Source organism: Nicotiana attenuata, chromosome 8, assembly GCF_001879085.1.
Source record: "Nicotiana attenuata strain UT chromosome 8, NIATTr2, whole genome shotgun sequence".
Taxonomy (NCBI): domain Eukaryota; kingdom Viridiplantae; phylum Streptophyta; class Magnoliopsida; order Solanales; family Solanaceae; genus Nicotiana; species Nicotiana attenuata.
Window position 1 is genome coordinate 29480723 of NC_031996.1, and position 9717 is coordinate 29490439.

General features: G+C 39.6%; 1 long non-coding RNA gene across 2 annotated transcripts; it reads right to left on the reverse strand.

The window, feature by feature from the left end:
• Positions 6860-9071, reverse strand: LOC109231144. Of its 2 annotated transcripts, none has more exons than XR_002068764.1 (4): positions 8804-9071; positions 7626-7715; positions 7306-7500; positions 6860-7189 (listed from the first exon to the last, which is right to left on the reverse strand). It is a non-coding gene; the product is annotated as an uncharacterized LOC109231144 (long non-coding RNA). The 2 variants fall into 2 exon arrangements; XR_002068763.1 differs by having other exon boundaries at positions 7306-7369; positions 8804-9065.

The following is a 9717-nucleotide window of genomic DNA, read 5'->3' on the forward strand; positions in this document are numbered from 1 at the left end:
GCTGGAGTCTTCCGAACCTCTCCAATCTACAATGCTCATCATCAGGCATGACAGGAACCACATAGTCCTGAGCAGCGGCAACCAATTGGGTAGGTGGTGCCCCCATTTTTGGAGTCCCTGTACCACCTGCTCAGGTGTGGGGGCGGCGGGAGTCTGAGTCCCTCCCCCGGCCTGGGAACTGGCTGCTGTAGTAGAAACAGAGACCCCCTCAGCAAGGCTGGTGCACACTGTCAAAATCTGAGCTAATGCCTCCTAAAGGCCTAGGATCACGATGGGCACAACTGGTACCTGGGTTGGTCCCGCTGGTGCATCCACAACTAGGACTTGATCTTGAACTGGGGCAACTGGTGGATCCGTAGGCGGTGCCCTATCTGCGGTGCGGGCTGCACCTCTGCCGCTACCACGTCCTCTGCCGCGACCTCGGCCTCTCACAACCCCAACTGGCGGCACTGGTGGTTGTCCGTCTTGCCTAGTAGCACGTGTCCTCACCATCTGTGAGAGAATAGAATAACAAAAGTTTAGTTACCAATGTCAACAGATTTGCACGATAAGAATTCAAGAATGTGAGGTTCCTTAGTACAGACGTATCCATACCGATCCGCAAGACTCTACTAAACCCGCTCATGACTCATGAGACCTTTGTAACCTAGGATCTGATACCAACGTGTCACGACCGAAAATCAACCGTCGTGATGGCGCCCACCGTGGAACTAGGCCAGCCTCAACTCAACAACCCAACATAGTAAAATAACTTTAAAATCATGACGGAAGCAGTTAACAATAAAGAAATCCTTTTGAAAACATAATAAATCCCAAAGTGTGATACAATCCAGCCCAAAATCGGGGTATCACTGAGTACATGAGCGTCTATTCAAAATACAATACACTACAGTGTCTAAAGAAATAAATGAAAATACAACTGATGATAAAGAAAGAGAGTCAAGGCCTGCGAACATTGTGCAGCTACCTTGATAGTCTCCAAACTCTAGGGTCTCAATCAGCAACCGCCGTCGTGAATAGAGTCGCCTGGATCTGCACACGAGGTGCAGGGTGTAACGTGAGTACACCAACTCAGTAAGTAACGAGTTCAAACTTTGGACTGAAAGGTAGTGACGAACTCAACCGCATCAGATATAAAAGAAATAAATGTGCAGAAATGTAGACATGCTTTCAAGTTAAATAGACAGCTTAAAGCAGTAAAGTAAATGCAAATCCGAACAGTGTAAGGTTTATAACTCAACTATCTCTACATGCGAATGCGCATACTGTATAAAATGCACCATGTGCTTCCACTCTCAAAAGCTCAACCACTCGGTACTGTATATAGCCATCCGGCCCAAGAAAGATCCATCCTGGAGTATATACGCACTGACTATAAGTCATCCAGTACCGAGGAAAAGGGCAATCCAGCCCTGTAGAGAAGATCCATCTCCAGGTATCAAGTACTTCGGACAAGATCCATGTCCAGGGAAGATCCATCCCTCAATAATATCAACCCCGCTCACTAGGGCACTACAACGTAAGGGGGCTTTAGCGGCAATAAAAAAGGGTATTAGCGGCAATAACAATAGCTGCTATATCATTTACCGGCCATTGATGATTAGCCGCTGAAATCGGGGTCGGCAAAGCCTTTAGCGGCGATTATATCACGACCCAAAAACCGACCCGGTCGTGATGGCGCCTATCGTGGAACTAGGCCAGCCACTCATTTCTAATTACTCTATTTTCCATTTGAAAAGCTTAAGAAAACATCATATTTTAACAGAAATCCAATAGTATAAAAATAGAAGTTCCAAAACCAGCGGAAAGAAAATACAAACCCGACCTCGGGTGTCACTAGCCATGAGTAAAAACTACTACAACTGTTTGAGATAACAAAACTAGTACAGATTAAAAATAGCCAACACATAAACTAGAGGAAGATAGGGAAGGAGAAGGCGGAACTGTGGTCGCCAAGCAGCTACCTTGCAATCTCCAAGTGAAAGTCCGCACAATATAATCAGTTGCCGCTACCGTGACCCGAGACACCTGGATCTGTACACAAGGTGCAGGGGGTAACGTGAGTACACCAACTCAGTAAGTAACAAGTCCAACCTATGGACTGACTGGTAGTGACGGACCAAACCTCAATAGGTAATAACATATAACTAAACAGGAAAAGTAGACATGCTTACGGTTCAAGAAAAATTCAATAGTATTTAAATGCAACTGTACAGTACGAAGTTCAAAACTCAGAGATTTTACATATATCAATGCACAACTAGCATGATCAATGTTCCATGAACCTCCACTCACAAGTACTCAATCCTTCGGTACTGTACATGGCCATCCGACCCAGGGAAGATCCATCCCGGAATATACATCACTGACCACAGTCATGCAGTACCGAGGACACAGGCCAATCCAGCTTCACGGAGAAGATCTATCTCCTGGTATAATACTTCGGACAAGATCAATGTCCAGGGAAGATCCATCCCTCAATATCATCATCTGCGCTCACTGGGGGTGTAAAGACTCCGGCGGGGCTTCTCTCATTAGCCCAAGCACTATAACAAAGCCAACGAAGGCTTGTTCAGTGTCTCGTTGCGGTGTGCAGCCCAATCTCATACCGTTACTTAATAGCAGGCACTCGGCCTCACTCAGTCATAACTCATCAGTCTCACATGCGGGCTCTAAATGTCATGATACTAGCCCGGTCAACAATAAATTGTGGCAATTAGTAATAACCGAGACTGGGACAGGATATAATATGCATGAAAAGGACTGAGTACATAATATCCATAAAATAAATGATATGACAGCAAGAAACGACCTCTTGGGTCTCAATAATATCGGCGTGAATCCTTAACATGAAAATCAACATGATTTACAACTCAACGACTAAATCACATAATTACAGCACAGATATCGGTAATAAAGAACCACTAAGCGGTGTTCTAGAATGATCCAGGCCGCGTTTCTCAGGGTGCACGCCCATACGCCCGTCACTTGGCATGGCGTCACCTTCATAATAATCATGAAACACATAGTTCGGGATTTCGAACCCGCAGAACCAAGATTGGAAGCGTTACTTACCTCAAGCCAAGCCAAACTCTAGCTCGCGACGCCCTTTCCTCTCGATTCGGCCTCCAAATGCCTCGAATCTAACCAAAATCAGTTTATAACCATCAATATACGCTAAAGGAGTGAAACCCATACGAAATTAACCAAATTACAACACAAAATCCGAAATTGACCAAACCCGACCCCCGGGCCCACGTCTCGGAATCCGACAAAATTAACATCAATGGAATCCTTATCCCACCATGAGTTCATGAATATCAAATTTACCAAAATCCGACCACAAATGACCCCTCAAATTCCTAATTCTTGGTCTCCAATTATCCAAGCCCTAACCCCCAATCTACCACTAATTTTCATTTAAATTTCATGCTTACAATGATAAAAATCACCCTAATAACGAGTTTAGGGGTCAAGGACCTTACCTCAATGAATCCCTCTGAAAATCTCCCTTGAAAATTTTCTCCAAAGCTTTCTCCCGAATGAAATATGGTGAAAAACCACTCAAAATCGCAAAGGGTCAAATATATATGTTCTGCCCCAGCAAAACCGCACCTGCGGTCAAATGGTCGCACCTGCGGACCCGCACCTGCGAAAGTGACTTAAAATCCTCAGGACCGCACCTGCGGTCACTCTCTCGCACCTGCGCCATCGCAGGTGCGCCCAGATATGCGCTTCTGCGGCTCCGCCTGACCTCCCTCTTGGCCGCATCTGCGGCTTGCCTTCCGCTTCTGCGGGCATCGCACCTACGGCTCCCAACCGCAGGTGCGGTTATGACAGCAACAATAAACTTCAGCTACCAAGCTCAACTCCAAAATCTCCCGTCAACCATCCAAAATCACCCCGAGGCCCCCGGGACCTCAACCTAAAGCATGAGCAAGTCATATACCACCTTCCAAACTTGTACCAATCATCAAAACACCTAAAACAACATCGAAACATCAATTTAGCCACGGATTCAAGCCTAAGAACTCTAAAAACTTCCGCATTCCGCTTTTGATCAAAAAGCCTATCACACCACGTCCGAATGACCTGAAATTTTGTACACACATACCAAATGACACAACTGACCTACCGCAACTCCCGAAATTCCATTGCGACCCCTAAATCAAAATCTCGCATATTAACCGGAAAACGCCAAAATTCCAACTTCGCCAATTCAAGCCTAAATCTACTCCGGACCTCAAAAACACATCCCGACCACGCTCCTAAGTCCTAAATCACCTCCCAAAGCTGTCCAAATCATGAAACCCAAATTCCGGGATCGTTTGCTCACAAGTCAACTTCCGGTTGACTTTTTCCAACTAAAGGCCAACTTAAGAGACTAAGTGTCTCAAACCTTCCCCAAAATCATTCCGGATTCGAAACGACTAACCCGATACCATATAACACAGATGAACAAAGATTAAAGAAGCAGAAATAGGGAAGACGGAGTGGTAACTCATGAAACGACCGGCCGGGTCGTTGCAGATTATCACAAAAGCTGGTAAAAGATATGACTTATTGCCGCTAAATATCATTTGTTTTAACGGCAATTGTTTGCGACAATTATGATGGCTGCTAAATCCAATCTAAAATGGCTACTAATGATCTTTTAGTGTCTATTTTTATAGCCGCTAAATTTAAAAAGATTGTCGGTAAAAGTGGATACCTTTAGCGGTAATTGTTTTGTGGCAATTAAAATGGCTATAATATCCCTTCTGAAAAACGTATTAGTATTCCCTTTTAGCATCCATTTTAATGGTTAGTAAATTTAATTTAATTGACGCTAAAAGTCATCTTTAACAGCAATTATAATGGCTACAATATCCTCCTCTATGGAAATATCATAATTTACCCTTTTATCGTCCATTTTTTTAATAGGTAAATCATGCTAAACGGTCACTATCTATAATAGCAATTGTTTACCCATCATTAATAATGCTACATTCGTTCAAAAAATAACCCAAATAACAAAATACATTAATATTAATTAATAAAAACATAATGTATCTCATTAAATCTTAACAAATAAAAGAAGTACTAATCCAAAATATTAATATCACTATAACTTAAAAATAAATTTATATTGTTTGAAGTAAATAGCTAATATCGTTATATGACTTATCCTAACGAATAATAGTCTTCAAATAATTTCTGTAACTCTTCATCATATTGAAATCTTCGACCTGCTAAATTATCGATCATCAGGCTGTATGACCTGAAATTATAAAGTAGTTATGTCAATAGATGAATACATGAGCACTATGCATGTACGCATAAGCAAGCAAATCTTCTTTTTCTACTAGCCATCACTAAATATAAGAGGAATGAAAGACAGAGATAATCACACTAATGTAGATAGCAAAAACATATAAAGTTTATGCAAGATTTGGAGGGATTTCACTTAACAAGTTATAGTTCTGTACAAAATATTTTGCTCATCTGAAGAGCTCCATTTACTCCCAATCAGATGAACTGCCAATAGAAGTATGATGCTTATATTTCCTTCTACTTCCTAATAATTGTATATGGATTTACCCTTATATACCAACTGTGCACTTTCAGTGAACAATTAGATTTTCACTTCCAAATGTGTGCATATATACCAATTGTATATGGATTTAACAAATGTGTGCGTACATACTAACTATGCACACGGCGATCAAAATCATTTCAAAGTTGGATGGAAGAGATTATTGTAAGGGATAATAATCGATTCAACTGCTTCAGTAAAGGGTTGTGTTCTTGTAAAGACTATTGGTAGTCATGTCGTTTTGTGTACCAAACTACAATATCTGATGCTTGGCTCGCAGATAAGCATATTTACTAGTTACAGAAAAATAGCTAGGCCAGTTTGGCTAATGCCACTTGCTGGATCTTTACAGCATTCTCGGAATCAAGGCCTTAAGATGGCTGATGACAGCTCTATTTGCCTGGTTACTTTGTTCTACCAGCAATATTTATATTGTGGATAGAAGTATTAGATTTACCATATGGGAAGCTTGTTCTTTTGACCCATATCCATATTAACAACTTGCACAAATCTTCTCCACTCCTATTATTATCCTATTTTTTATTTTCCACTTGTGGATTTTGCTACAAAATGGACCAAACTGAATGGCAGCCATACTATCTATATGGAACCAGATTCTAGTGATAACTATGCGAGTAATGGAGCAGCAACAATGAGAACAACAACCAGTAGCAAAAAGCAGTTAAGGCAAAAGCATTTGGGTATATCGAACCAGATTCTAATGATAAAATAAATTGGAGGAGGAAAATGCAAACAGTAAAAAACTCAAATAATGGCGCGCTAAAGTATAAAGATGAGTAGTGCCGTGAGAAAGTGAAGTATTTTCGGCAACACTAAGTATTCTTGAAGTTTATGATACTCGTTCATGGTCGCTGTTGGCATTAGGGACCTGATAAATATTAACACATTAGATAACAATACTTTTATATAGTTAAAATTTTATTAAGAAAGATTTTTCTCCCAAACAGATACAATTAATGATTTATGTGAGGCAGAAGATGGGGAACACAACTTTAGGTTTACCCATGCATCCATCTGCCACAAGAAAAACCCACAGGAAGTTTGGTGCAGAAAATGAATCACTTAAATGGAGGATTCTCATTTCCCTCTCCTAGAGATGGACTGTTAGTTCAAACAAGCTCAAGTAAATCATTATGGTCAACCAAGTGGAACACTGTTTTAAGTGATTCTCTGATGACTCTCTGATGGCAAATGTAGGGACATCATGTAGGATGAGGAAGCTACTGCAGTTCAAGAGTAAGTGAGGCAGATCAAGGCACATGAGGAGGAATTTGAAATGGTTTTAATACTTTCCTATGCAATATGATAGTTTTATATCTATAAACTTAGGCTATAGACTGTTAACTGTAATACATTTAAAATAAGCACTGTGTCGCAAAATTGAAGTTCTACCAAGTAAATATTTTTATAATAGAAGAAGAAAAAGAACATCATATGTTGCTATTAAGATGTAGCTTATATGCTCTGAAGATGTGCCTACTAAAATAGCTTAAATCACAATTGCATAGTCCACTCTAATTGCAGCTCGAGCAAACTAGTGACTACGATTGGAAGGAAGAGAGCCACGAACCACATGCTTGCAAATTTGTTAAGCTGCAAAAAAATGTGATTAGAATTAGAAAATGATAATTAATTTTCATCAATATTATACCAAATGACTTCAGTTCATTTACTGTTGGAGCAACAATTTTTTTAGTAAGAAGGCATACAGCTGGAATGGATAACAGAGTAAACCCTTGACAGTTTTCTTCTTGGACTTGTACATTTTTTTTCCTGAAAAAAGGTAAGTGCTCTTGAACTTAGACTTTCTTGAATCACCACAACTGCAACAACATCACCTAGGCCAGCAATCACATATGGATCATAGCCATATAATGCACAACCGGTTCTAACATAAATTGGCCCTAAATAACATCCAAGCCTTTCATGTTAATATGTAAAAAAAGGGCAACACGGTGCACTAAGCTCTCGCTATGCGCGGGGTCCGGGGAAGGGCCGGATCATAAGGGTCTATTGTACGCAATCTTACCCTGCATTTTTGCTAGAGGTTGTTTCCACGGCTCGAACTTGTGACCTCCTGATCACATGACGCAACTTTACCAATTACTCCAAGACTCCCCTTAATATGTAACCATGAAGAAATATAAGATATTGAATCAGACGACAATGTTGGAATAAATTCTTTCCAAACAACCATACAGCAGAATACCCACAAGTCAAGTATTTGCAATCAAGGAAAATGTTCAAAAGATAGATCATTCAGTTATCTCTACCATTTTCATCACAACAGGTTAAAGTATAAAATTTTGTAGTGCAGCAGTCCCATCGAGATATTCATATTTTATCTACATTTCATTGGTTCAAGAACTGCAGTCTTAAAGAAATAAATACGAAATAATAAGAACATCCTTAAAGAAATAAGAAGAGCACTCTCTGCCACATTGGAGTGAGATATTCATACTTTATACTACTATTTATTGGTTCAAGTCCATTTTATATCTTACAACACACCTTAGCCAGAGAGGAGATAATTTTTCCGAGATTGTTCTTAATACAAATGCTATGGAATAAGTCAACATGAAAATTGTAGGGATTATTGAGAGAAATCTCTTGGAGAAAGTAAACAAATGGAGACAACTAGAATGACCACATAAAACAATGAACAAAATCAAGAACAAACACAACTACAACTTTATAATTATACTTCTAATCTCCCTTTCTTAAACTTTCAGAGCCTCACAGTTGCTTTCAAGAATAAAGGAGGTCAAGAATCTAGTAGCAAGGGTTCTGAATCCTAAAAAGGAATCTTATTGCTCTTAACAATCATACAAACATTTTTACGGTAATGGTTCGTTATTCAACTTCATAACTAGCAATTTATAAATTAATTACACTAAATAATAAATTTCAAAAAAAATAAGAAAATCACAGATATTATATTGAATAAGTTCACAAATGACCTCGGTGATACTCGTGACCTGATTTAATTGGTTTCACCACAAAAAATTGAATTTGAAGACAACACACAAAAATACACATCTAAGAATCAGACATTGAGATTCTAAGAACAAAGTGATGCTAAGTAGATTTTTTATCCAATTGAGAAATCAGGAAAGAAAAATCCAAATTCATCAAAATCTTCATTTATATATTAATGCCAAATAAAAGTTCAGTATTGTCCATAGACAAAAGAAATTGGTTACTGACCTGAAAATATCTTAATGGAGTGAAGAAGATAGTTGTTGTTCTTCTATGTGATTTTCAAGCCTTAGCATTTCGCCAGCTCTCAGAGAGAGAGAGAGAGAGAGAGAGAGAGAGAGAGAGACGAGGGAGATGAAGCAAGGTAGAGAGTGAATTTTGGGCGAATGTAGAAGGTGAGCCTAAAAATTGAAATTAGGTTTCAAAATAAAGAGGGAACGTGGGGAAACTTTGGGGGGAAGATGAAAAATTTAATAAAATGTGGCTTCCAGGCATAACTTTTACTGGCCATTCGTTTCAGTTGCTAGTAAAAGAGGACCCATCGCTGGCTATTACTAATTTGCCAGTAAATTATGCGCTTAAAATAATAAATTAACGGCAATTAGTCTATTGCCACTAAATATTAGTCGGTAAAAGCAATTTTTATGGTAGTGGGGTGTGTTACAAATTCCGGAGGGATTCCTACAGCGCAAGCGCTATCACAAATTAATATAACCGCTGCGGCCTGCAGTCCGATCCCATAACTGTCACTCATAATCAGGTTCTCGGCCTCACTCAGTTATCAATCTCTCCATGAAAACTAACCCGGAACAATGATATAATGTATCAATAAATAACTGAGACTAAGATATGATATAAAAATGCATGAACATGACTGAGTACAGAATATCAATGAAAATAGTGAGATGACAGCAAGAAACGACCACTAAGGGTCCCAACAACACTGGCATAAAGCCTAAACATGATATCTAGCATGATTTACAGCTCAATTACTTTATCACGTGGTGTAAACACGAATATCAACAAGATAGAGTCACTATGCGGTGCCATGGAATCGACCAGGTAACAATTCTCACGGTGCATGCCCGCACGCCCGTCACTTGGCATGTGTATCACCTACCAATCGTATAACATATTATTTG